The sequence below is a fragment of the Panthera uncia genome, chromosome F2, assembly GCF_023721935.1.
Source record: "Panthera uncia isolate 11264 chromosome F2, Puncia_PCG_1.0, whole genome shotgun sequence".
Classification (NCBI taxonomy): domain Eukaryota; kingdom Metazoa; phylum Chordata; class Mammalia; order Carnivora; family Felidae; genus Panthera; species Panthera uncia.
In genome coordinates, this window is record NC_064812.1 from 47,446,905 (window position 1) to 47,474,170 (window position 27,266).

The following is a 27,266-nucleotide window of genomic DNA, read 5'->3' on the forward strand; positions in this document are numbered from 1 at the left end:
GAGGTGATGTCAGGGGCTGGTGACACACATTGTAGAAATTTGGTGACTTCAACACATAGAATGGAAAGTCATAGGATAGATGTATAACATATATTGCAGAGATGAGGTTAATTATGCTATAAATACATATTGATAGATGAATAGATCAATAGAGAAGATAATGGGAGAGTAGATAGGAACATAGGTTTTTGAATTAGAGTCTTAATTCAATCTGTCTCCCACACTCACTCGCTGTATCATATGAGAAAACTGTGTAAGTTTTCCTTGCTTTCATTTCTTCACCTGCAAAGTGTCAGCTAACAGAATCTAACAAGTAGATACAGGGTTAAGGTAGGGATGGGGTAAAGGAGACATACTTTGCCTCTTTTACATTGTAAATATTAAATTAAAACTAGCTATAGATATATATGTAAAAAACACAAAAGCAGGTATAGGCAGTTGACAAAAGAAAAAATAATGGCCAAAAAAACTTGAAAGACTATTCACTAACACTTGCAAATAAAGTAAATGCAAAAATGCAAATAAAGCAATAATGGTGTATCATTTTCATTCTTCACATTAGTAAATTTCTGTTTGTTTATAGCAGTTTTATTCATAATTACCAAAAATGGTTGCAACCAAGAATTCCTTCAGAAAGTCAATGAATATGGGCAGCTGGGTGGCTCATTAAGCAGCTGACCCTTGATTTCTTGATTTCAGCTCACGTCATCATCACACAGTCATGGTTTGGGAGATCAAGTCCTGTGTTGGGCACTGTGCTGACTGTGGAGCCTGGTTGGGATTCTCTCTCTGCCCCTCTCCAGCTTGCATGCGTGTAAGATTGCTCTCTCTCTCTCTCTCAAAATAAAGAAATAAACATTAAAAAAAATTTTTAAAAGGAAAGTAAATGGATAAACAAACTATAGTACATACGTTAATACAATGAAATATTATTTTAGTGATAAAAAGAAATGAGCTATCAAGCCAAAAAAATACAGAGGAAATTTAGTGGGTATTGCTTCTTTAAGAAACTTAAAAGTCTGCATCAGCAAACCATTCCAACTATATGATATTCTTTCCGGAAAAGACAAAAATGTAGAGATAGTAAATAGATCAGTGGTTTCTAGGAGTTCAAAGGTAGGGGGAGGAAAAGATTAGCAGGTGAAATCCAGGGGAATTTTAGAGTAGTGAAAATATTCTGTATGATAACTGTAATGATAGATTCATCACATTATGCATTTATCAAAACTCATTGAAATGTATTGCACAAAAAATAATCCTAGTGTATATTGCAGGGTTTAGTTAATAATAATTGACATTGCTTTAACAATTATAACAAATGTATTACACTAAGGCAAGATGTTAACAGAGAAACTGAGAACAGAGGAGAGAAGTGGGATACGGGAACTTGCTGTACTATAAATCTGTCCAATTTCACGTAAACCTGAAAGTGCTCTAAAAAATAAAGCCTACTAATAATTTTTTTTAAAAAAGAAGTCCTTTATGATCATAAAAACCAAAGCAATGTGTAGATTATTCTCCAGTTGAGTGATATTTAATCTGTAAAAAATCTATCATGAGCATCATCTGAGACCAACAATGTCCATGAAGAAGGTTAACCTTTGCAAGCTGCAAGCAGAACAAAGGTCAAGTCTTCTTGGCTAAAGATAGTATGGTGTAAGACCTAAAATTAAGGTCCCAAATTATGTGCTGTTTGGATATATGGTGACATCAGGAGGGCCTTAAATGTCCTAAGTGCAAATTCCCCTCCTTATTCTGCCCTCACAGGTAAGGACTCTAGCCAAACAAGCCTCCTAATCAAGGAGATGTGGCATAGTGCCTGCTTATCCTTGAGTAACAGGTTTCAGTTCCCTGCTGGCCTGCAGAATTACTCCAACAACCTAGTCCCTCCCACAGGAAGCAGGAGTCACCTTACCTTCTTGATACTATGAAGTCTGTTTCCTATAGTGCCTGATTGTTCACTCTGTTCTTAAATGCAACCTGTGTGGCTCTGTGTGATATGTAGTGTCTTCCTCCCTTGGTCTGTGCATATATGTAATTAATTAACTGTTATGAATCTCAGCTGTTCAGCATTGGGATTCATGTTCCACCATTTCCCAACCCTAGATGGGAATCCCTCCCTCATCAATAGGATGAATGGGAAGAGATTAAAACAGGTGGGTCTTGTACTTAAGTAAAACAGTGGGGAGAGACTGGGACCCCTAATGGGACTCCAGATACTCAAAATTCCCTCTAGGATTTGGAGAGAGGGGACAGAGGTCTGCCTGCTCTAAACATCCTGAGATTACTAATGCACAGTGTGGGCACCTGCCAACTAGTAGAGTTTAGATGGCTTTTGCCACACATACGGGTAGGGGCATAGCTCTAGTAAAGGCTTGGGAATGTAAGACCACACCACGGAGCTCCAGAAGGTGTCCAACATACTTAATGCTCACAGGAATCTCCTCAGTGTACATATATGGATGAATGAGGTTCAACTGATGGTTCTCTCCCTTATAAAGACTACTTTCATAGCTTCTTCCTGATGTGAGTCATTCCCTGCATTCCTAAGGCCTTTCTTCAATGTGAATTTTCTGATACTGAAAAAAGTTAGGCCTTTGGCTGAAGGTGTTCCCCACATTCAGTGCACTTATAAGGACTGTCTGGGCTGTGAATTTTCTGGTGTTGAATCAGGAACACACATTTGGCTAAAGTCTGCGCATAGGATCTTTCTCTATTGTAAATATTTTGGTGTCAAATGAGGTTGGACCTTTTGCTAAATCATATCCAATATTCACTTCATTCAAAGGACCTTGTTGCAGGATGAACTTTCCAGTGTTGAATTGGGTTAGGGAAATGGCTGAAGAACTTTCCACACTCACCCCATTCATTAGGCCTTTTTCCATTGTGAATGCTTTCATGTTTAATGAGGCTGGAGATTTTGTATTAACAAAAAAGTTGCTGCATTAAAAATGCCTTTCTCCAGGGAGAATCCTCCAGTGCTCAATAAGTCTGGAGTTGTAGATAAAGGATTTTCCCCATTTGCTACAGTCAAAAGTCTTTCCTCCAGTGTGAACACTTTGATATTGAATAAGATAGAAGCACTGGCCAAAGAAATTCCCACAACTGCTGCACTTGTAAGGTGTTTCTCCAGTGTGAAATACCAATGTATGATTTATGGTGTATGGATTTATGGTTAAATAATTGTTGCATTCACCACATTTGTAAGGGTTTTATCTAGTGTATATTCTCTAGTGCTGAGTAAGCACTGTGATTAAAGTCACTGCCATACTAAGTGCATTTGTAATCCCTATGTTCAGTGTGAAAGGTCTCCTCCCATTTGGTGCTCCTGTGTGGCTTTCCATCCCTCACCTGATGTTTGAGAAGACCTGAATTAGGGAATGCTTCTCTCCGTCCCCATATATGAAGGACTTCTATGAAACATGTAGACTCTACAGTTCTTCAAATTTGAGATTCTGAACTTCTGAAGGGTTTCTCTCCACTGGGTAGTTTCTAGTGTGATGAAGGTTTACACTAAATCAGAAGCATCTCCCACATATCCAATACATTATGACTGCCATCTGAACACACAGTTGGAAAATACCTTTCAAGAGAAGGCCACACATTGCTGGAGCGAACCTTCCGGTTCGACTTTATCTGCCTTGGGAGCATTGACCTGTGCCTTTCTATATACAAAAACATTCTGCTTAGAAGGTGCTTCTTCAGCGTTTACACCAAAAACCATGTCAGCACCACCCCCCCGCCCCCAGCCCTTCTTGCTATTGTTGGAATCATGTGTGATTGATCAGGTACTACATTAGTCTCACAGGGTTGCCATTACAAAATACCACAGACTGGGTGACTGAAACAACAGAAATTTATTTACTCACAGTTCTGGAGGCTAGAAGTCCAAAATTAAGGTTCTGGCAGGTTTGGTTTTTCCTGAGGCTTCTCTCCTTGATTTGCAGACAGCCACCTTTTTGCTGTGTGTTCACATGGCTTTTCCTCTTTGTACATGCAACACTGATATCCTTTCCTCTTCCTGTAAGGGCATTGGTCATGTTGGATTAGAGCTCCGTCCTTACAACCTAATTTAACTTTATTTATTTTCTAAAGGACCCACCTCCAAATACAGTTACAATGGGAATTAGGGCTACAGCATACGAATTTTGCAGGGACACAATTTAACCCATAATGGGTGCCAAGAGCTCTCCTCTCTTCTCCAGTGGATAATTTCTGGGATGTAGAAGATGCAAGTCTTCTTAATTGTTGCTAAGTACTTCTTCAATCATAAAAAACAAAAAGCAGCCAAAATGACCACCACTATAGGGTTGGGGGTTTTTAAGATAGGATTTTCATGGGAAAGGGAAAACATGCTCCATATACAGTTATGAAGAAAATAAAATCTAAATATTTTCCTGAAAATCAACTTGGCAAAATGTATCAAATTTCACAATTTTTTACTTTTTGAGTCAAAATAGTAATTACATTTCCAGGAATCTATTTCCAAAAACACCTAATGGACATGCCCAAAGACTTCCTGTTTTTCTACTTTCCTATATATAACTTGCAATTGGATACATAAAATATATGTAGGAATACATTTTGATAAGCAAATTGTTATCTCATATATCTCATTCTGGAATATCATTATTTGAAATTCTCAATATAATAATAGCTTTTGGGGGAAATAAAAGGAACGGTATGTTAAAAGTAAATGTTGTAATATGCCCTAAGGTATCTACACGTTAAAAAATGTGCATTTTAGAGAGGCAAAAATTTGTGTTTGTAGTAGAATGTCCATAAAGAGGAACTGTTGTTGTTGTTGTTGTTGTTGTTAAGCAAATTAACTAGTAATCATGGTCAAATTGAGTAGGAAGATCAAGTCAGTTTTTTAACACAGACACTTTTGTTTTAGAAAAAAATATGAAAATATCTACAAAAAAGTAAGATAATCACCCACCTAATATAGGAACAATAATTTCAAATGTAGATACTGTGGATTGAGATATAAAGTATAATGCAAATTGGGTTTATATCTAGCCAAACTTTGTCCTTAAAGAATTAGAAAAAATATACTCCTAAATATTTAGCTATTGAATTGCTTTTTCCCACATGGTTTTATTTTAGACAGAACAACACAAGATTTCAGGAAACATATTGAAAACTATGAGGCTTGCTTTGTCTGTGCCAAAGGAGGGGGAAAAAAAGTCAGAGCACATCCTGTGAGTGAGGGTGGGGGTTTCCCCTGAAGGAAATGGCCCGTCCCACTGTCCTTCCTGCTATGGAGAGAATGGGTGTTTTTTGGAAAACAGAGAGAGAAAAAACTCTTTCCACTGTCTAAGGCCAAAAGGTTGAGAGTCTTTGTGGTAAATGGGTCCAGAGAGTTTCCTTAGCAATGTGTGGGAGTAATAACTAGTTATCTGACACATGGAAGTGATCAGGAGATAGCAGTGGCCCTCCGTCTGGCTCAAGGTCCTTTGAGTTCAAAGAGTTACCCCTGCTATTGTGAATGAAATACCTTCCTCTTTCTGATTATTAAGATCAATTACTCCTGCTAGGATGGAGACTCCTTTCCTTGACTGCTGTCAGTGGTCTGCTGGTAAACGTTTAACAGCCAATTCTGGGGGTAGGGGTGGGGAGCCTTGATTTGTAGCATTTGCAGTTTCTATGGTGTAACTACTCCCCTTTTGGCTAATTTCAAGCTACTAATGCTGAGTTACATGTTGAGAAGGGATGCACATAATTGGTTCTGGCAGCCAGTACGAGCCTGCTGGTCTCCTGGCATGAGAAGTTTGAAGTGATACAACAGCAGCTATAGCTTAACATTGAATGGGAATATTGCTGTGGCCTATTGTAGATGCATTTATTTCTGATAATCATGATCTCTGGGCTCACATAATAAAATTTTCAGGGACAACTTCCCAAGTGAGTCACCGAGAATGATGATAAGCTGGGTTCCTTCTTCTATCCCATAGTTCCTGGACCTACATACTCCACCTATTGGTGATGCAGCACCATATAATGTTTATTGATTTGGGGTACATACTGAAACTTAGAAGATGGTTCCCTAGGCCTGCAGTATCTTATCTCCAGGTTTGTATTTTAAGGGTGTTGTCAGAAGGTCATCCAATTGATCTAAAATGCTGTCAGTGTATTTGAGAGAACCAGTGGATCCTCTCGTCATGTGCCCACTATTGTATCTCTTTTGCCATTCAGTTTGACCAAGAAAGGCTTAATACTCCTTTCATCTTGATTAAACCTTAGAAAGCCTCTAGGCCTTGACTTCCCTTTTCTTGATAGCATTCCCATTAGAAAAGTTATATATTCTTCCTATATGCCTTTGACATGTAAATGTTTTAAAAAGCCTCTTATCAGTTTTACAATCCAGGAAAATCTTTCTCCTGGAGTCATTCTTTGAAATGTAGTCATCAGGAAAGGTAGGACCTGTATCTCCCAGATTCTGTGGGAGAGTAGGAGACTAACTTCCGTGAACACCAATTAGCAAACACAGATGGCTAATCACAGAGAAAAACATTTGCAAACTCAATAACTCACTGTGTTCCACACATCCCATTGATCACCCTCCCAGATACCATCCTCTGGTACTTTTCCACTAGCTTATCCCAGCACTTAGAAAACCTCCTGTCTTTTATTTCAACAGAATTGAGTTCAGACTGAGCTTTGGCTTCTCTATTCTATTGCAGCCTTGAAGAAAGTCTTCTTTGACTATTTAACTAGGTTCAATGATTAACTCAGTTTGGCAATTTTTGCTGTGACGGGTCTTTTGGTCTGAGGTGATATTTTGTGAAATGCTGAGTAGGGGGGCCTAATACTATAAACTTTTGGATATTGGGGCTATCTGAGGCCCTGGAGGCAGGAAAGGCATACAATACATGGAAAAAGATGGATCCTTGTTCTTTCCAGGATTGAAGGAGTCCTGTACAAGTCAGTTTTTACTCATGGCTTTCAACTGATTGCATGAGATATACCTACATCATGGAGGGCAATGTTCTTAATTACATTTTTAAATGTGTTTAAATTTAATGTATTTAAATATGTTAAATTAAATTTAAATTTAAATTACTGTTTTTAAACACAAAATGCCTTCATAGCAACATCTACAGTTGTGTTTAACAAAACTGGGCACCATAGCCTAACCAAGTTGACACATAAAGTTAACCTCATCGTATTTATCTCCTTGTAGTAGAAAATAGGATTTTATTTATTTATTTAATTTTTCATGCTCTCATGCATTTGGACAGTTTCATCTAATAATACAGGGAACATCTCATTATATTGGTTCCCAAAGGCTTCTGGTGGAAGTCTTTTATTTTTTGTTATATAGGCCATTATTAATTTGTCCTACCTAGGATTTAGTGGAGGTTATAAGCATCATTATCAAGTGAAGATAAATGTTTCACTAACTGGTAAAGTCTTAAGAAGAGAAGTTCAACAAGCATCAAAATTATTTTAGGCATTATTAGGGCTAATAAATAGTTTTTTAGATAGTGATATTCAAGCTAATGATCAGGGAATTCAAAAATCTCTTACTTTTAATCCATACCTGATTTAAAACATGTCTTTGTTGACCACACACTCTGAGGAAGGCCATTGTGCTAAGTGTAGTAGGGTTTTCAAAATTTCATGGCAATAAATTCTTGTCCCCAAGAAGGGGAAATTTAAAACACTGAAGTGTAGATTAAAAGTTGATGTTGCTACAATATTTAAAAAATGCAAAAAATAGAATTATGATCAGTCCTATTCCTATTACAGTAAATCGGAATGCACATCTTCAGTAAACATCCTTACCTTGACTTTTCCCCACTGAGATGCTATTCGATTAGGTTAAGGTAACATCTTCCCTAAAAGTAGTAAGCAATAAACTGAGCTTTTTCTCATCAAAAATTTACTCCAGTAACAAAGCATTAAGTTTAAAAGGATTTATAATAAGGTGGGTAAAAAGTGATTAAAAATAAACCAAAGTCATTTCAACTCAAAATTTTAAAGCTGTTATTTATTTTAAACACAGTTGATGTAATTAACTCCCCTTCACCTCTCTCCCCCACTCCAAAGAGCAGCTCTTAGATTTCATTAAAAATCTAATGGAGATTTTTTCTGTTTTAAGTTGAGACCCAGATCTTATCTGTACCTGGTGGGGTCCTGTTTGCTAATTAGCAAATGTGACTCTTTTTACATGCAAATCATTTCTAGCTTCTAACACCAACATTGCTAGCTTCATTATTGGGAAAGGCAAATTTTTGTAGCAGTGGATGGGGTGGCAATAGAATTAACATTTAACTTTTATTTTGTCAGGCAGATCTTGCAAATTCCTAGGTCTGATGAACAAGTAGGACCTTGCATGTATATCTGGAAGACAGAAATCAATTCCACATGCCTAGGATATAAACAACCAACTTTGGATGCAAACAACATCAAGCGAAGGCTTCAAAAGGTGTAATTTAAGGAGCATTTTTAGTTTCCTAATTACTTTATTGAACTTTTAACTTCCTTCTTAAGTAAAGATTGTTTCTTGTTACAAATGGCTTTCATTAGGAGACATATCCTTTTTACCTCCTGTTCTTGGGAAAAACACTTTTCTTCTGAGTAAATTGGCAGGAAAGAGAACATGGAAAACTGTTGGATTGGAGGATGAGTCAAGGCCTTGGCTTTATGTAGCTGATTTACATTAGTACTTGAAAACTGTACAAGAACCTTAATAATCTGCTTACGTTTTCATTAATTACTGACATTCTACTTTAGCTCAGCTATGTTTGTGATAGTTCATAATCACTATACTCCAGCATCTTCTTCCTTCTGCCATACTGCTAATTTTAATTTTTCATATATTCTTAATGGAAAAGAAACACTTTTTCATGCACTCCCATGGCAATATCTCACAGTAAAGAATAAAGGACAATAAGAAATAGTGTTAATTTGCGTAAGAGTGATGTAATACTGTGTCTTTCTTTAGATAAAAAAAAAATTGTCCAGGGGCACCTGGGTGGCGCAGTCGGTTAAGCGTCCGACTTCAGCCAGGTCACGATCTCGCGGTCTGTGAGTTCGAGCCCCGCGTCAGGCTCTGGGCTGATGGCTCGGAGCCTGGAGCCTGTTTCAGATTCTGTGTCTCCCTCTCTCTCTGCCCCTCCCCCGTTCATGCTCTGTCTCTCTCTGTCCCAAAAAAAAAAAAAAAAAAAAAAAAAAAAAATTGTCCAAGGAAAACTTACTGAAATATGATAGGACCAAGCTAATTTAAAAAATATTATTTTGGAATTGTGAGTTACTTCTAAGATGGGTATTAACAAAATTTTGGACTTAGGCAGCTGCTGCTTTGCACACTCCATCCCTAATCGCTCTTTACCTATTCTTTATTCCGCCGGACCCTCATACACATATACTATTGGTGAAGCCATCCTGCAGATAGTCAATATTCTTCCTGCATTAGTCATTATTAGTCTCCTAATGTCAGTCTATGCATCTCCTAGAACTCTGAGAGAGCTCTGAGAGATGTTTGGTGAAACATCATGTTTTAATGGTAGCAGCTCTTAGTGGACTGTGCCTTTCATCCATCAGCATGACTATTCTACTTGCAAAGGCAAATTATCTGCCCTGGGTAAAACTGTTCCCTCTTAATTCATCAACAAATACCGTATATGCTATTTGAAAAGTTTACTATTAGGCCTAAAAACATTTCAGTGTTTTCCCCTTCTTAAAATTTTAAAATCCTCACAAGCCGGGGCGCCTGGGTGGCTCAGTCGGTTGAGCAGCCGACTTCGGCTCAGGTCATGATCTCGCGGTCCGTGAGTTCGAGCCCCGCGTCGGGCTCTGTGCTGACAGCTCAGAGCCTGGAGCCTGTTTCAGATTCTGTGTCTCCCTCTCTCTGACCCTCCCCTGTTCATGCTCTGTCTCTCTCTGTCTCAAAAATAAATAAAAACGTTAAAAAAAAAATTAATTAAAATCCTCACAAGCCTTGCCAGGCCTGCCTGATTTGGCTCCTGACCTCCTCTCTAAATTTGTCTTTTACTCTCATTCCCTCATCACTTTACTGAGATATAATTGACATCCAATAAATGCACATACTTGAAGCTTACAATTCAATGTTTTGACATGCTTAGATCAATGAAACTATATCATCATCATCAAGATAACGAACTTATATAGCACTTTCTGAAGTTTCTTAATGTTGTTTTATAATCCCTTCCTCCCAACCTCTTTTCCCTCTCTGGGAAACCAGTGATCAGCTTTCTGTCATGAATAATGTTTACATCTCAGAGTTTTATATAAGTGGAATAATACAATGTGTATTCTTTTTTATCTGGTTCTTTAGCTTAATTATTTTGAGAGTCATCCATGTTAATTATTACCAGTAGTTCACTTCTTATGATTGCTAAATTGAATTCCATTGTATGGAAATGCCATATTTATTTGCTTACCTGTTGATGGACTTTTGTTGTTTTTAGCTTTTGACTATTTCAAACAAATTGATATAAATATTTGTGCATAAGTCTTTGTATAGACATACCTTCCTTTTTGGGAGCATACTCGGGAGTAAAATGTTAGGATAAATATGATAAGTGCCTGCTTAGCCATTTAACCTGCCAGGGTGGTTATATCATTTTGTATGTCTAACAATTGTGCACGAGGGTTTTACTTTCTCCACATTTCACCAACACCTGATATAGTCGGTGTTTTAAATTTAACATTGTTACAAGTTTGTAGTGGTATCTTATTATAGTTTTAATATTTTTCTTTAATTACTAATGATGATGAGCATCTTTTTATATACTTATTTGAAATCCAATATATATTTTTGATGAGGTGTATGTTCAAAGTTTTATCCATTTTTTTTTTGAGTTTAGTTTTTTTCATTTGTTTTCTATGGTTTTTGCTTGGTTTTAAGTGCTCTCTAAATATTCTGGATACAAGTCCTTTATCAGATCTGTGCTTTGCAAATAGTTTTTACCAGTTTGTAGCTTACCTTGTCATTCTTCTACCAGTATCTTTGAAAGAACAGAAACTTTCAATTTTAATGGAAGTCCAGTTTATTATTTTTCTTTTATAGATTTTTTTGTTTGTTTTGAGAGAGAGAGAGAGAGAGCATGTGCTCAAGAGCTGGGCAGAGGGACAAAGGGGCAGAAGGGGGGAGAGAGAGAGAGAGAGAGAGAGAGAGAGAGAGAATCTTAAGCAGGCTCCACACTCATCATAGGCCCAACATGGAGCTCCATCCCACAACCCTGGGATCATGATCTGAGCCAAAATCAAGAGTTGGACACTCAACCACCCAGGCCACCCAGGCGCCCTATAGATTTTGTTTTTTATATCATACTTAAGAAATCTTTCCCTATCCCAAAGTCGCAAATATTTTCTTCTATGGTTTTATAGTTTTAGGTTTTAGACTTAGGTCGAGGATCAATTTTGAGTTAATTTATATATCTGGTGCAAGGTATTGATCAAAATCTACTTTTTGCATATGGATGTTCAATCATTTCAGTATAATTTGTTGAAAGACTATCCTTTCTCTACTGAATTGGCATTGGATTTTGTCAAAAATCATTTCTCTTACACCTGTGAATATAGTTCTGGACTCTATATTCAGTTCCATTGATTTATTTATCTATCTTGATGCAAATACCATGCTATATTGATTACTGTAGTTTTATTTTGTCTTAAAATCAGGTAGTACTAGCCAGCCCTCGGGCTTTGTTCTTGTTTGGCTAAGTTGTTTTGCATATTCTTTGTTTGTTTATTTTGAGAGAGAAACAGCACAAGTGAGGGAGGGGCAGAGAGAGAGGAGAGAGAGAATCCCAAGCAGGCTCTGGGCTGCCAGCGCAGAGCCTAATGTGGGGCTTGAATTCACAAAACCACGAGATCATGACCTGAGCCAAAACCAAGAGTCATAAGCTTAACCGACTGAGCCACCCAGGCACCCCTGTTTTGCCTATTCTAAGTCTTTTGAATTTCATTAAAAATTTTAGTCAGATTGTAAATTGCTTTAAAAAGTTGTCATTTTTTTGTTTTATTGAGTTATAATTTACATAACATAAAATTCACACATTTTATGTGTGTAAATGAAAAAGTTTAAATACATTTATAGAGTTGGGTAACCATCAAAATTAAGTTTTAAAATATGTTCAGTACCCCCAAAATATTCTTATCTGTTTGCATTTAATTTCCTTTCCCACCGCCAGCTCTAAGCAGCCACTATTTTTTTGTTTTGTTTTGTTTTGTTTTGTTTTATGTTTCTCTAGATGTGCCTTTTCTGGACACTTTATATGAATGGAATCATACAATATGTTATGTTTCATCTAACTTATTTTACTTTATCAGTATATCGTTCATTTTTACTGTTGAATAGTGTTACATTGTAAGGATAACCAGATATAGTTTATCCATTAATCTGTAAGTGGACATTTGGGTTGTTTCCAATTTTTAGCATCGTTTAAGGATACTATATGAATATTTGCATGCAAGTCTTCACGTGGACATACAGTTTCACTCTTGGGTAAATTTCTAGGAATTTAATTGTTAGGTCATTGGCTACCTTAACTTTTAAAAAAGTTTTTTTTTTATAAAAATGAAAAAAAGGTTTCACTTTTCAGAGCATTTTTAGGTTCAGAGCAAAATTGAGCACAAAATATAGAGGAATTCCTATAAATTCCCTATGCCCACAGATGCACAACCTCCCCCACTATCAGCATCCTTCACTACGGGGAACATTTGTTATAATTGATGAACCTACATTGATCCATTATTGTCACACAAAGTCTGTAGTTTATATTGGGTTCCTTTTTGATGTTGTAAGTTTTTTGGGTTTTGAGAAATGTACAGTGACATATATCCACCAGTATAGTATCATATGAAGTATTTTCACTGCCCTAAATATCCTCTGTGCTCGGCCTATTCATTGCTGTCTCTCTCCTAATCCCTGGCAACCACTTATCTTTTTACTTTCACCATGGTTTCTCCTTATCAGGATGTCCTATAGTCAGAATCATGCAGTATGTAGTCTTTTCAGATTGGTTTCTTTCACTTAGTAATATGCATGTAAGCTTCTTCTATACCTTTTCATGGTTTGATAGTTCATTTGCTTTTATCACTGAATAATATTGTACTGTCTGGATGTACCAGTGTGTTTATCCATTCATCTACTGAAGGGCATCTTTATTGTCCCAAGTTTTGGCACTTAGGAAAAAGCTACTATAAACAGCTGTGTCCATGTTTTTGTGTGGACACAAATTTTCAAGTTTTCAACTCATTTGGGTAAATACCAAGAAATGTGACACTGGATTGTATGGTAAGAGGGTAATTTAATTTTAATTTATTAATTACATTAATTAATTTAATTAAGAATTTATTAAATTCTTAAGAATTTATTAAATTCTTAAGAATTTATTAAATTCTTAAGAATTTATTAAATTTATTAAATTAAGAATTAATTAATTTAATTATAAATTAAATTAATTAATTTAATTATAAATTAAATTAATTAATTTAATTAAGAAACCACCAAACTTTCATCCAAAGTGTCTGTACCATCATCAGCAATGAATGAGAATTCCTGTTGCTCCACATGTCTGTCAGTTTTTAGTGAAGTTTACAGATTTTGGCCATTCTAATAGGTGTTTACCAGTAACTTATTATTGTTTTAATTATCAATTCCCTACTAACATATGATGTGGAGAATCTTTTCAGATGCTTACATGTCATCTGTATATCTTCTTTTGTGAGATGTCTGATCAGGTCTCTTGCCCACTTTTAAATCAGGTTTTTAATTTTCTTATTGTTGAGCTTTGAGGTCTTTGCATATTTTGGATAACAGTCTTTAATCAGACATTTCTTTTGCAAATATGAGACACATCTCATTCTTTTGATAACATCACTTGCAGAGTAAGGTTTTTTCTTTCATGAACTGTGACTTTGTTGTTGTATCTAAAAAGTCATTGTTGTACTCAAGGTCACTTAAATTTTTCTTAAGTAATCTCTAGGAGTTTTATAGTGTCATGTTTTCTGTTTAGGCCTGTGATCCATTTTGAGTTAATTTTAATGAAGGGTGTTGGTCTGTGTCTGGATTCATTAAAAAAAATTGTTTAATTTGTCTGGTTTCACAAGTTCATAGCTGGAGAAATTTACTTTGGGATGAATTGTAGTTTGAATGTCACTTATAACTGATTTAGATTATATTTAAATGAGACTGTATATGAATTGATACTGAAATGAGTTAAGACTTTAAAGGCTATTGGGATAGAATGAATGTATTTTGCATTTGAAAAAAACAGGAATTTTGGGGGGCCAAGGGGTGGAATGATTTGGATTGAATTGTGTCCCTCAAAATACATATGTTGAAGCCCTATCCTCCAATGTGTGATAGTATTTGGAGACAGGTTTTTGGGAGGTAATTAGGGTTAGATTAGGTCATGAAAGCAGGTCTTTCAATATGGGATTTATGCCCTTGTTGTATCTCTCTCCCTTTGTGAGTGTACACTGAAGAGTAGCCACGTGAGCAAACAGTGAGATGGCACCTGTCTACGAGTCAGGAGAGGAATCCACACCAGAACCCAAATCCACTGGCACCCTAATCTTAGACTTCCAGCCTCTAGAACTATGAGAAAGTAAATTTCTGTAGTTTAAGCCATCCAGTGATTGGTATTTTGTTTTGACAGCCTGAACTAAGATACCATCCGTTTGTGAGGCATTATCTTCCCATAATCAGAGGATTGACCTAATGATTAAGCTCATAGTCCACTCCCCTACCCTGTTCTGTTTCTGTTGCAGTAGTCAGGACCCTCTTAATTTTTATAGATAGAAACTCAATACACACACACACACACACACACACACACGTAAAGCAACAAAAGAACCAACTGGCTTCTGTAACTGGGAAGTCTTAGGGAAGGCTGAATCATGAGGTTAAAAATATTATTAGAATTCCATCTCAGCCCTGCATAAATCTAATGGCCTATGCTTGGAGACACTCCTCTATGTAGAAGCAAGATGGGTACAGGGCAAGTCACAGTTTCATATTTCCTGCTGAGCAGTATCATCCCTGTTGCCATCTACATCTCCCCCACATCATAACAAAGATACCCTAACTACATTTTCCTGAGCTCCTTGTTGGCAGAGTTTCCTGTTTAACAATGAGCGGCACATTTTGAGGAGACATGAAAATTCTAAGAGAAGGAGAAGCCGTTATTCTCCAGCTGTAGACGGGTGTGGGGGCAGTGGGTCTATAGACATGAGTTTTACCATCAACTTCCAGGTATCTTGTTAGAATCGCCCATATTGATGCTGCCACCATCTGAAATGACTGGAAAGCATTTTTGTAAATTTTCTATTTCTAATTTTCATGAAATCTACCAATGGCCTTTCTGATCTTTATTTTCCAGCCCTTCCTAGGGCTGTGTAAGCCTCTGATAACCCACATCAGGGCCCTTGCTGCTTGAAGTGCTTAGGAAAGAATCTGCTTTCTTATCAGAATATAAATGATACAGTAAGAACAATGCATCCTTATAGCTGTTTCTCTCAAAGAATAAGAAAATGACCCTCTTTTAGTATCCATATCAATTTCTTCAAATAAACATCAGTTGTATTAATTATGTTATTTGCCCATACCTGCAAAAAATCACTGTGTTTAGGCTCAGCTTTAGGAAGTTCTTTATCCTTACAGCGTGGATGATGGGACCTTTTGACTGTCAGACAACAGAGTCACAAAGAATGGAAAAGTGGAAGTTTCTACAAGATAGGAATAGAAATGATATTAGAAGGGCAAGATATATAGCATTTTGATCCACACAAAATAGCTATGCTACCACACATTTATTGTTTTGCCTTTTATAAAAAGTGGAATAAACTGTATTGTCCAATGAAGGGACATGGTACTTATTGAAGTCAGAGATTTCAAAATTCTGTTCGCATTCATCTTCAAAAAGAGTAGTTACATTCAGTTTAATTCACTGAATTATACCTATCAATTCACTGGCACAATTATGAAGGCAGAGAAACATCACATAACTGACAAATAAGAACTGTAATCTTTCATCTCTCTAACAGAGTTTAATACTCTTTTTTCACCTTAGCAACTAATTAATAATTTCAATCCCTTACATAATTTTTATATATGGAAATGATGCACTTATTACAAACATAATATTTTCCTACACATTCCTTTATACATTTTGAACTTTTAAAACTTGATCTACATCAAATTGCAAGAAATTGAGAAATAATGGAAGGTCACAAGTGGTATGCTATTTCTCTTTTTATATTATAGAATATTCTAGACATATAAAATCCACTAATGATGTTTTAGGGTAAAGCTAAAGAGTTCTTATAAAGACACAAAACCAAATGATACAAGCAAGTAGAAGTTTGTTTCTTCCTCTTATATTACTATTGCAAAGCAGCTGTTAAAAATTGGTAGTTCTCCTTACATTCATGGAGAAGGTCTTCAATTATTCCTTCGTTTTGTGACTTATGGTATCATTCTAATTTTCTTGTTTGAGACTGGCCAATGCCATGTGTTGGTTGAAGCCCATCGTAAAAGAAAGATGTGAATCATGGAGGAGACATACCTATCTCTTTTTTAAATTGAGGTATAATTGACATACATTATATTAATGTCAGGTATGCAATACAATGATTCAACATTTGTATATACTGCAAAATGAATGTCACAATAAATCTAGTTACCATCTGTCACCACACAAAGATACAAGATTTTTTGCTGTTGTGGTGAGAACTTATAAGATTTAGTCTCATAGCAGCATTCAAATAAATAGTACAGTATTATTGAATATAGTCCATATGCCCTATATTATTATATTTACATGATTATTTTATAACTGGAAATTCATACCTCTTGACCCCATTTACCCATTTTGCCCACTCCTAAAACCCCATTCCCCTAAGGCACCCACCAATCTGTTACCTGTACCTTTAAGTTTTAGTTTAGTTTGTTCATTTGTTTTATATTTGAGATTTCATGTATAAGTGAAGTCATACAATATTGTTGTTCACTGTCTGACTTACTGCACCTAGCACAATACCTTCAAGGTCCATCCATGATGGACTTTGCAAATGGCAAGACTTCATTCTTTTTATGATTCAGTATTCCATTGTGTGTGTGTGTGTGTGTGTGTGTACACCGTTCATTCATCAGTAGATGTTTCAGTTATTTCCATATTTTGGCTATTGTAAATAATGTGCAGTAAACTTAGGGGTGCATATGTCTTATCAAACTTTGGTTTTATTTTTCTGGATAAATACCCAGAAGTAGAATTGCTGGATCATATGGTAGTTCTATTTTTTTTTTTTTAAATGTTCATTTTGAAGGAGGGGGTAGGGACAGAGAATGAGAATCCCAAGCAGCCTTCCCACTGTCATCGCAGAGCCTGACATGGACTGTGTTCCATTTGAGGAACCCTGAGATCACCACCTGAGCCGAAATCAAGAGTCACACGATTAACCGAGGGAGCCACCTAGGCACCCCTGGTAGTTCTACGTATCCATACTATCCAACATTCATTCATTAGTTTATTTAGAACTACACTGTATGATTAGGGGCTTGATTGCAGGGATTACCTTCTAAGATTACTTCTCATTCATATCAGCTATAAATGCAAATTGAAAAGAAAAATAATAGAAATTATATTTGCTGACTATATTAGAATGTGAATGAGTGAATTTTCTTAGCAATAAGAGACGCACCTGGAACAATTTCACCTGGAACAATTTTGGGTAGCGATATACCCATCACTGCCCAAAGTTTCCTCCCGATCCCTGTATTGCTACTATTTGTGTATTAGAGAAGGACTTAGCATAAGATCTATCTTCTATGCAAAGTTTAACTATACAATACAGTATTGTTACCTATAGGCATGCTGTAGATTAGATCTCCAGAACTGATATATCTTGCATAACTGATACTTCGTATTCTTTGACCAGCATCTCCTTATTCTCCCTTCTCCCAGCCCCTGGTAACCATCTTTCTACTCTCTGCTTCTTAAGTTTGCTTTTTCAAATTCCACATGTAAGTGAAATGATACATACAATAATGTCTGAGGCCTATCCATGGTATCACAGATCAGACTTTCCTTCTTTTTTAAGGCTAAATATTATTTCATTTTATGTATATACCACATTTTCTTTATCCATTCATCTGTTGATGGGCATTTAGGTGGTTTGTTGGCTATTGTGAATAGTGCTTCAATGAACATGGGAGTGCACATAGCTCTTCAAGATAGTGGTTTCATTTCCTTCTGATAAATACTCAGCAGCAGGATTGCTGGATCATATGGTAGTTCCAGTTTTAATTTTTTTAAGAACCTCCATATGTTTTCCATAAACTGTACCAATTTGCATTCCCACTAACAGTGTATCAGTATTCCCTTTTCTCCCCATATTCAGCAACACTTGTAATTTTTTTTAAATACTAGCCATCTCAACAGGTGTGATGTGATATACCAGTGTATTTGATTTGCATTTCTCTGAAGATTAGTGTACATATACATGTACAGCATTTATTTGTCTTCTTTGGAGAAATATCTCTCTAGTCCTTTGCCCATTCTTCAAAATGGGTTATTTATTTATTTATTTATTTATCATTATTATTTTTGCTATTGAGTTATAGGAGTTCCTTATATTTTTTAGATATTAATCGCTTATCTGGTATATATGACTTGCAAATATCTCCCATTTTGTAGGTTGCCTTCTCATTTTGTTGATTTTTTCGTTTGTTTTGCAGAAGGTTTTTAGTTTCTTTGTTTTTACTTTTATTGTCCCTATGTTTTGGTGTCACTCAAAATATCTTTGTCAAAACCAGTGTCAAAGAGCTTTTTGCCTATGTTCACTGCTAGGAGTTTTAAGAGTTCAGGTTTTATGCTAAACCCTAATATAATTTGAGTTTTTGTGTGATATAACTGCTCTGCCATCCAGTGGGTTCCACTGAATCTTCTGCAGCTCATGTCCATGTTTGTTCCTCCTTAAATACTTTTTCTCATATATTATGTCATACAGAGTTTTGTTATATACTACAGTTATTTTATCAATTTACTAATTCTTTCTATTAAGCTTCCCCATTAAATAACTGAGAGTTGTAGCTCTAATTGGTCCAGTACAATGCTACAATATTTCTTACAATTTTATTTTCCCCCTAAACTACAGATTCTTAATGGGTGACTTGGGTATATGTCAAATTCTCTCAAATGCATCAATGGATAAGAACAACACTTAAGAGGGAGTGTCAATAATCCCTCCCCCTGATTTTTATGTATTATTTTGAAAGAAAGGACCATAGCACTCCTTGCTGAGTGCACAGCCTTCTTAAGTCTCTCTCTCTTCCTCTGCCCCTGCCCCTCCCCTGCTCAGGGACACTCTCGTGCTCTCTCTCTCTATCTTTCTCAAAAAAGCACTCCAAGTGGTTCCATTGTGCAAAGATTGAGAAGCACTGCTTTAGATTCTCACTGTAATTTTGGTTTCTTATGTTCTTTATACTCTCAATCATTGCTTTATCATTCTTGTTTATAAGGGAGGATTGTTGGCCAGAAAGTAGGCTCCATCTAGGGCATCAAAAGTGTTCTTACAACAATCTAATACTCTAATTTTTTAAACTATTTTCCTTATAATGCCTTTAATGTAAAATTATTCTATATTAGTAGTCACTCCCAAGCAATGAGCAGATGTGGGTATGACTTAAGCAGAGATAGAAAGAAAGAATCTATTTCTTTTATGTAGAGGTCAAAAAGCCCTATGGCAGGTAAATAATGCCCTCATGGTTATGACATAGAAAAATTCTCAAGATAAAATGACCTTTCAAGTGGTAGAAAATGACCTTTTGGAGAAAATTTCCCGAGTACTGTTTAGAGGGCTCATTTAGAAAATGCCACCTATCTGCTGAGTAAAGGCATGTTCTGAACAAAATGATTTTATATTTAGTTTGAACTTTATACAAGCAATTTGGCTATTCCTGATATAGCATGCAGTGGCAAGAAAAAAAGAGATTAACACCATTCTTTCTAAGCATTGAAGTATAAACTGACTAAGCATGCCAAAGCTAAGTGTCAATTTACTTTTTCAGATAGGGTCATGATAAGTTTTGTGATATTCTTTATTTCTGCCACAAAGAGATTAAAATATCTTTTATAGAAAACCTTCAACATGATGTGGCACAAATTATGTCATATAAATAAAAGAGCAAATAAAATCTACTGTTACACATATTCTACATTATTTCTGGTTTTTTTACAAATATTCTTAGCAAAATCTTATCAGCGATGTGTTTTTATCTCTGTAGAAAGGGATTCTATACTTTTTTTGACCCTAGCTAGTATTCATATTATCACAGTTCTAAATTCTACTTCAGACATCTTTCTTATATCTGTGTTGATTAAGCCTCTGGCTGTTATTTCTTCCATTTTTTATTTTGGGGTGAATTCCTTTGTTATTTTGGAGTATGAAAAAAATTAATAAAATTAAAAAATAAAAATTAAGAAATTAAAAACAAAACAGAACAAATCAAATAATAGAAGTGAGATCCGGGGCATCTGGGTGGCTCAGTCGGTTAAGTGTTTGACTTCAACTCAGGTCATGATCTCACAGTTTGTGAGTTCAAGCCCCACGTCAGGCTCTGTGCTGACAGCTCAGAGCCTGGAGTCTGCTTTGGATTCTGTGCCTCCCTCTCCCGCTCGCACTTTGTCTCTCTGTCTCTCAAAAATAAATAAACATTAAAAAATAAAAAGAAAGAAGTGAGATCCTAGGTATGTTTTGGTCTGCTTGTTGAAATAAGCTTGATGGAATAGAGAAAAAATGGAAAAAAATCAAGAAAAGATAAGAAAATATTTAAAAATTTAAAAATATATATAAAAAACAGAATAAAATTAAATAGAATAAAATATTTAAAAATATAAAAATAAAGTAAAAGAAATTAAAAAATTAAAAAAAGAAAAGAAAAACTAGTTTTTCTCTTTCTGTATCCAAGAAAAAGAAAAGAAAGAAAAAACAATTTAAACAAAAACAGAAGAAAAAAAATGAACTAATAAATGGGCCAGCAAACAGAATGAAACCTGAATGAGGTACATCCAGTTTCCCCTAGAACTCAAACTATGAAGCACTCTACAGTCCAGAGACTAAGCAGGTGGAGGGACTTGTGCTAGTCTTCTAGGGGATGTGTTTGGAGGGCGCTGTTGGGAGGGGCTTGGTGTAATGGCTCCGTTCTCCACTAGGTGACACTGCCTAGCGTACTAGAGTGGATCAGCATGACATGCATGCATGGGAGAGGTGCCAGTGGCTTCACCCAGCTCCTTAGTCTCTGGCACAGGAACTTTGCACTCTTCCCGACCCATGATCAAGCACCCCTCCTTTGTCTTAGGCCTTTGTCCAGTCCCACCTCTACCCTGTCGGTGTCCAAGCCATCCGCTTGCCAGGACACACCTCCCTCCAGAGTTTTATCTCAAATGGGGATATGTTTCAAAACCCTACACTTCAGAGACCCCCATGGCTTGGACCTGAGCCAACTTTCTGGGGGAGGGTCACACTGAGCAACAGCCAGGTGCAGGCTTGCCTAGAAAACATCCATGCCATTGTGCAGCAGCAGAGATTCTGAGATTCTGGCAAATCACAACACAGAACCGGCATCAGGTTTCACCATACCCTGGTGTTTTTGTCCTAATACCAGAAAACGTGGCTGCTCTCCAGGGTCTGCTAGGACCTTTGCCTAGGGGGAGGCCATATGGCCTCTACCAAATGCTCTTCAAGCAGGGGAACTGCTTCTTCCTGTGTGGCACATGGACCCCTCAACCCCACTGTCTGCTCCTGGGCATCCTGAGCTCCGGAACTTCAGACGTTGTGCTCTACTCTTTGTAGTATCCTGGTGGTATTGAAACCCTCTCCTTTCTTCCCATCAGTGGTTTTGGGGAACAGATTTCTTGTGCAGTCAGTCCCCTGCAAGTGTTTTCACTCTTTCTCTCTCTCTCCAACTGCTTTCTGGGGATTGTTTTTCCTGCACTCTTCTGACACACCGCACTCTCCCCCTTTCTCTGTCTTCTCTCAGAAAAAAACAGCTCCCTACCCTCCGTGGCTTTTATTTCCCCCAGGTCACCTCTCCACACCATGTACATGCCAAGTTCTAGGGCTCTAGTTATGCATATTGTTGTGTTAATCCTCAGATCAATTTCCTAGGTGTGCAAAATGGTTTGGTGCTGATCTAGCTGTGTTTCAGGGACTAGACAAGCTGAGGGTCTCCCTGCTGCTCAGCCATTGGTAGATTATCTTAATCTACCAAAAATGTGTTGATTGGCTGGACTTGAGTTCCTATATATTTGTTGGTAATTGCTATTGACTGAATGTGTCCCCCCAAAATTCATGCTGATGTTCTGACACCCAAGGTGATGAATTAGGAGGTGGGGCCTTTGGGAAATAGAGGGTGAAGCCCTTATGAATGGGATTAGCACCCTTATAAAAGAGATTTAAGACAGCTTTATCATTCCTTCTGCCATGGGTAAGACATGAGAAACAAATGAGAAACCAGCTGTCTCTGAATCAAGAAGCTGACCTTCACCAGACAGATGTGCTGGCACTTGGATCTTGTAATTACCAATTTCTGCAACTTTAAGAAATAAAGTTCTGTTGTTTATAAACCACCCAGTCCAGAACATTTTGTTTTAGCACCCAAGTTGACTAAAATAGTAATCTTATTAAGATGTCAGGTTCTTGATTTCCAGCTAATTCCCTAGTCTTGCCTAACAGAATCCTACTTAAACAAATGGTTCTCCTATAATAGATCTGAAGGCCAGCAATATATTCAGCCAGATCAGATTAGGACATTTGTTCACGTGTATGATTTATTGTGGAAGACTGTGTATCACCGGTGCTGTGAACCTAATGCTTTTGCCCTAACTCTGAGCAGTTTGACTGGTGAGAAATTATTTGGGATCAAGAGTGGAGGTAATATTGACATAAATGAAACCTGAGCTATATAGATTTTTCTTGATTTGAATTATGACTGTTACTTTCTTCTGTATACTACAAAGTCTACTTCTTAGAAAACATATTAAGGACATTTGAAAGAAAGTAGTGGGGTAACAATATTAAAGAAAACAAGTTAGGGGAATTTAGGCTGTGGTTGGCTTTAGTACTACTGGTTAGAATAGACTTAAAAATACATAACACACACACACACACACACACACACACACTTTGAAATCTGGACACTGTCTATATATGAATGAGAAAGACTGAAAGAGCGGAGCTAAAATAAAACGAAATTCTGTAAGAAAATCTATGAAAAGAGTTAAAATGGATATTTCCTTACAGAAAAGTATAAATGCACTCAGTTGTAAAGTGTACAAAAATTGGTTATTGCAATTTTACTGAGAATTAAGAATGAGGTATTTAGGTTGGATATCAGGTGGTTTTGGCCAGATAGTGTATTATTACTAGGGCTGCCATAATAAAGTGCAACAGATTGACAATAGAAATGTATCGTCCAACAGTTCTGTAGGTTAGAAGTCCAATACCAAAGTATTCGCAGGCTTGGCTCCTTCTGGGTGCTCTGATGGGGAAATCTGTCCCATGCCTTTCTATTACCCCCTGACGGTTGCCAGCAGTACTTGGCGCTCCTTAGCTCAGGTGCATTACTCCAAACTCTGCCTCCATCATCACATGTCATTCTTCCTGTGTGTCTCTACGTCCAAATTCCCCTCTTTTAATAAAGATACAAGTCACTGGATTAGGTACTGCCCTAATACAGTATGACCTCATCTCAACTTGATTACATTTGCAAACACCCTATTTCCAAATAAGGTCACATTCAAAGGTACCAGGTGGTAGGGTTTAAACGTATCTTTTTTGAGGACACAATTTTACCCATTACAGATAGTATTTCAAGAAGACTTGGAATATTCTTTCAGAGATTTTTGGTTATGCAAACACGTTAGAACATTTTAATTTTTGCTCCTCAAATTATATGCTATTTTTGCTGTGTATTTTAATCCTTTATGTATATTTTAAACTTCATAAGACATTCTTATTTATACAATCAGTATTCATGTAGATTCATTCATATAACTCTCCTTTCCTTTCTTCTTGATTACTTCTTGAATTTCCATGTGTATTTGTACATATCTATCATTTCTCTATATCTTATATGGAAAATTTATATGCAATTTTTCTTGTTAAAGAGATAATGTAATGGACTAAATGTCTTTTTATTGTCTCCTTAAGACATGGTTCTATGATAAATTTGTTCAGTGCCTTCAACAGAGATCACTTTACTCAAGGCAATGTTTTCAAGTTTTCAGTTTGGCAAATGCCACAATTTTTATTCTGCTTTGATATATAAAACGCACCTTTAGTCACTATTGAAATGGAATGGAAAGTTGAAGATCAAAAAGTGAAAGAATTTAATACCCAGTGTCTTTCTACATGTGGGGAAACAGGCACTCATAGCTTCATTTGTTGGAGGCCTTTTGACCATATGCATCCATAACTTAAGAAAAGGGATTTCACATATAATAATTTATTCTAAGGAATTAATAAATATGTGTGCAAAATGTATGTAAAAGTATTTACTGTAGAATTATTTATAAAAATAACTGGAAACAATTTAAGGGTCTGTCTGTAAGGAAAAGTTACTGCCTCAATAGAGAATTATATATTGTCTATAGTACACCTTCTGCATTATCTTATTCCAGGAGAGGTGTTTTCAACTTTGTAATTGCAAATGACTCATAGTGTTGCAAAATATTTTTTGTCTATAGACATGTAAAGTCTACCCTCTGGAGGTTCAATTGACTCTCCCCACCTCCATCATGAAAGAGTCTAGTCTTGTCCCCATTTGCACATTCATTTCATCATTATCATTGCTCTATAAATCTCTCTCTCTCTCTCAGTCACTTAACTATAGATTCTCTTTTGAAGTGGTCGTATTACCTCAGCAGTTTCCTCCTTTAATGGGTTAAATAAAATCTCTATCACAATTTTTAAATCTTTGCAAGTCACATAAATTTACGTCATTTTGTTAACTGCTGATTTTACCTTATTTTATAAGTTAGTGTTTAATGTGTCTTATAATGGGGCAGTATTCAAATATCCATACCAGGGAACACTATTAAAATTATTCTTGTAGACGAATTTGAGAACACAGACATGGCCTAGTGAAGTCCTTAAATTTTGGTCAAATCACAGCTCTGTCACTAACTGGCAGTGTGACCCTGTACCTCAACTGTCTCCTGTAAACAGAGATAATAGTGATATGACTTCAATAGTTATGTGAACTATAATGTATTAGATACCTAGAGAATTGTCTCCACACAATATAGGACATACATACATAGAATATGTCATATTTTTAAAGGGTACACCAATAAGTAATATCGCCTAATTTTATTTTTCTTTTTAGTATAGAAATACCTGTTAGTCTTTTTACTTGCTCCTTTTATCTAATTTTCTGTATTACAACCAGCATATATTAATTTTCTAAGAAATAAAAAAATAACTTAACTAAAGAAATAAATGGTCATCGTGATTTTGTGAGCCATTTTAACAAATATAATGGAGAAAAGACGAAAACCTTCCTAAGATGAAAAAGCAATGTCTGGGTCCATTGTTTTCAAATGCCTTTGTTTACCAACTTTACCTGTGTCCTGGAATTAGCCTGGGTAGTAAGTTTGTTACTGGTCATGCATATGAATGAGAAAAAGGGGCAAAAGATAGCAAAGTCACTGCTTCCTTTACAGAAAACAGAAGCCTGTACATGGGCAGATGGTGCTTTATCCCTAATTTGCAGGGTATGTACATCTGGTGGTTCTGCACATATAATAAAACCTGTGGTCGGAATGAGGAGCTGAGTGAGACCTGGGTAACTGGCTGCTTCCCTGATAAGTTGTCATGAAAACAAGAGACAGGCAGAGCTCAACCTGGTGCTTATCTTTGCTTTTTTTTTTTTTTTAATTTTCTTCTGCATCAATAATAAAATATGTGTTCCTTCATTATTCTCGCCAAAAAAAAAATGGAAATTGGGAGCTTAAATTGTCAGGGAGGCTTTTTAAAAAGAGTCAACAACAGTGCTGCTAACCCCAGAACTTAATAGCACAACCACAGCCATTGAGGGTTAGAACTCAGCTTTGGAAGTAGGTAGAGATCTACTTTATCAAAGTAATCCACTCATCATGATGCTGTTTTCCTAGGTTTTTAGTTAGCACCTCCATACTATGATTTTAGTATGATTGTCCCCATATGGCTCCCTGTTCTGCTGACCACTCTGGAAAACCCACTCATTGTGTTTGTGATCTCCACAAAACCTAGAGAAGTACAGATATGTTAACTAGGAGGTACATTGTAGGAACTCATTCTATGAAACAGTGACCTTAACAAGGCAGAAGTAGATCAGTAGAAGAGAGGACCCTTTAAGTTATGGGCTAGAATAGGCCAATTTTGGTGAGAGTACACTCATTATAGGGGCAAGGTCTGCCAGTTTGGATCAAGTGGGGAATTCTGGAAGTTAGGAGATAATTTCTGGTCCTTTTATATTCAACAAAAGAATGAGGCACAATGAAAGGAAATCTATACCATGTAGGCACTGAACTAGAGTTTCACAGCTTAATAATCTGTCCAGGTTTTCATTATCTTGGAGGAGGGATAATGTGATAAATATTTTGTATACAAGAATCTTTTCTGCCCTCTCCTGTAGGTGGTTGCAAAATATGCACAAAAAAACAATTTTTTTTTTACTTTTGTCTATTAATAATGAATGCCTGTCCTTAAGGTGGTATGTGTAACTGTGAATCTCTACTTCCTGAGGTGCCTTCTCAATATTTGGGGAATCTAAAGCAATGAGAACAATGCAGTCCTATATTTTACATGGTAACCTTACATGCTTCTGCAAGTCATATTGATTGTACCATTTTGGCAATAACGGTATAGGTATAAATATAGGATTACTTTTGTTGAAAAAATTTCTTTGAATGGAAAACTATGTATCCTCTATAGTTTATCCTTCTTGATTTGTCAGATTCTAGCCCCGATCATTGTCTTTGGGCTATTTTCTAACTCTTTAAAATTTAAAATAGATGACAAAGAATCTGACCTGTTAGTATTTTCTGTTTGTGTATTTGTCTATTTTGAGCTTAAATCAAGAATCTGTAACCAATGGGAAAAATAAAAAGAATTTGTACCAATTGGAAAAGGATAGTTCTTTGCTGTTTGTGTATTTGTCTATTTTGAGCTTAAATCAAGAATCTGTAACCAATGGGAAAAATAAAAAGAATTTGTACCAATTGGAAAAGGATAGTTCTTTG

The 27,266-nt window shown here is 36.3% G+C and overlaps 1 long non-coding RNA gene across 2 annotated transcripts in view; it reads right to left on the minus strand.

Annotated features, from left to right (window-relative positions):
• The window catches only part of LOC125924566 (uncharacterized), an 80,334-nt gene that overhangs the window by 12,820 nt on the left and 40,248 nt on the right, over window positions 1-27,266 (minus strand). Inside the window, exons 3-5 of one of the 2 annotated variants that reach the window (XR_007458474.1) lie at window positions 15,589-15,708; window positions 7,792-7,844; window positions 3,870-4,021 (exon numbers count right to left, since the gene is read on the minus strand). This is a non-coding gene — a long non-coding RNA (uncharacterized LOC125924566). The remainder of the gene's footprint in view (window positions 1-3,869; window positions 4,022-7,791; window positions 7,845-15,588; window positions 15,709-27,266) is intronic. The other variant, XR_007458473.1, reaches the window with a different exon arrangement.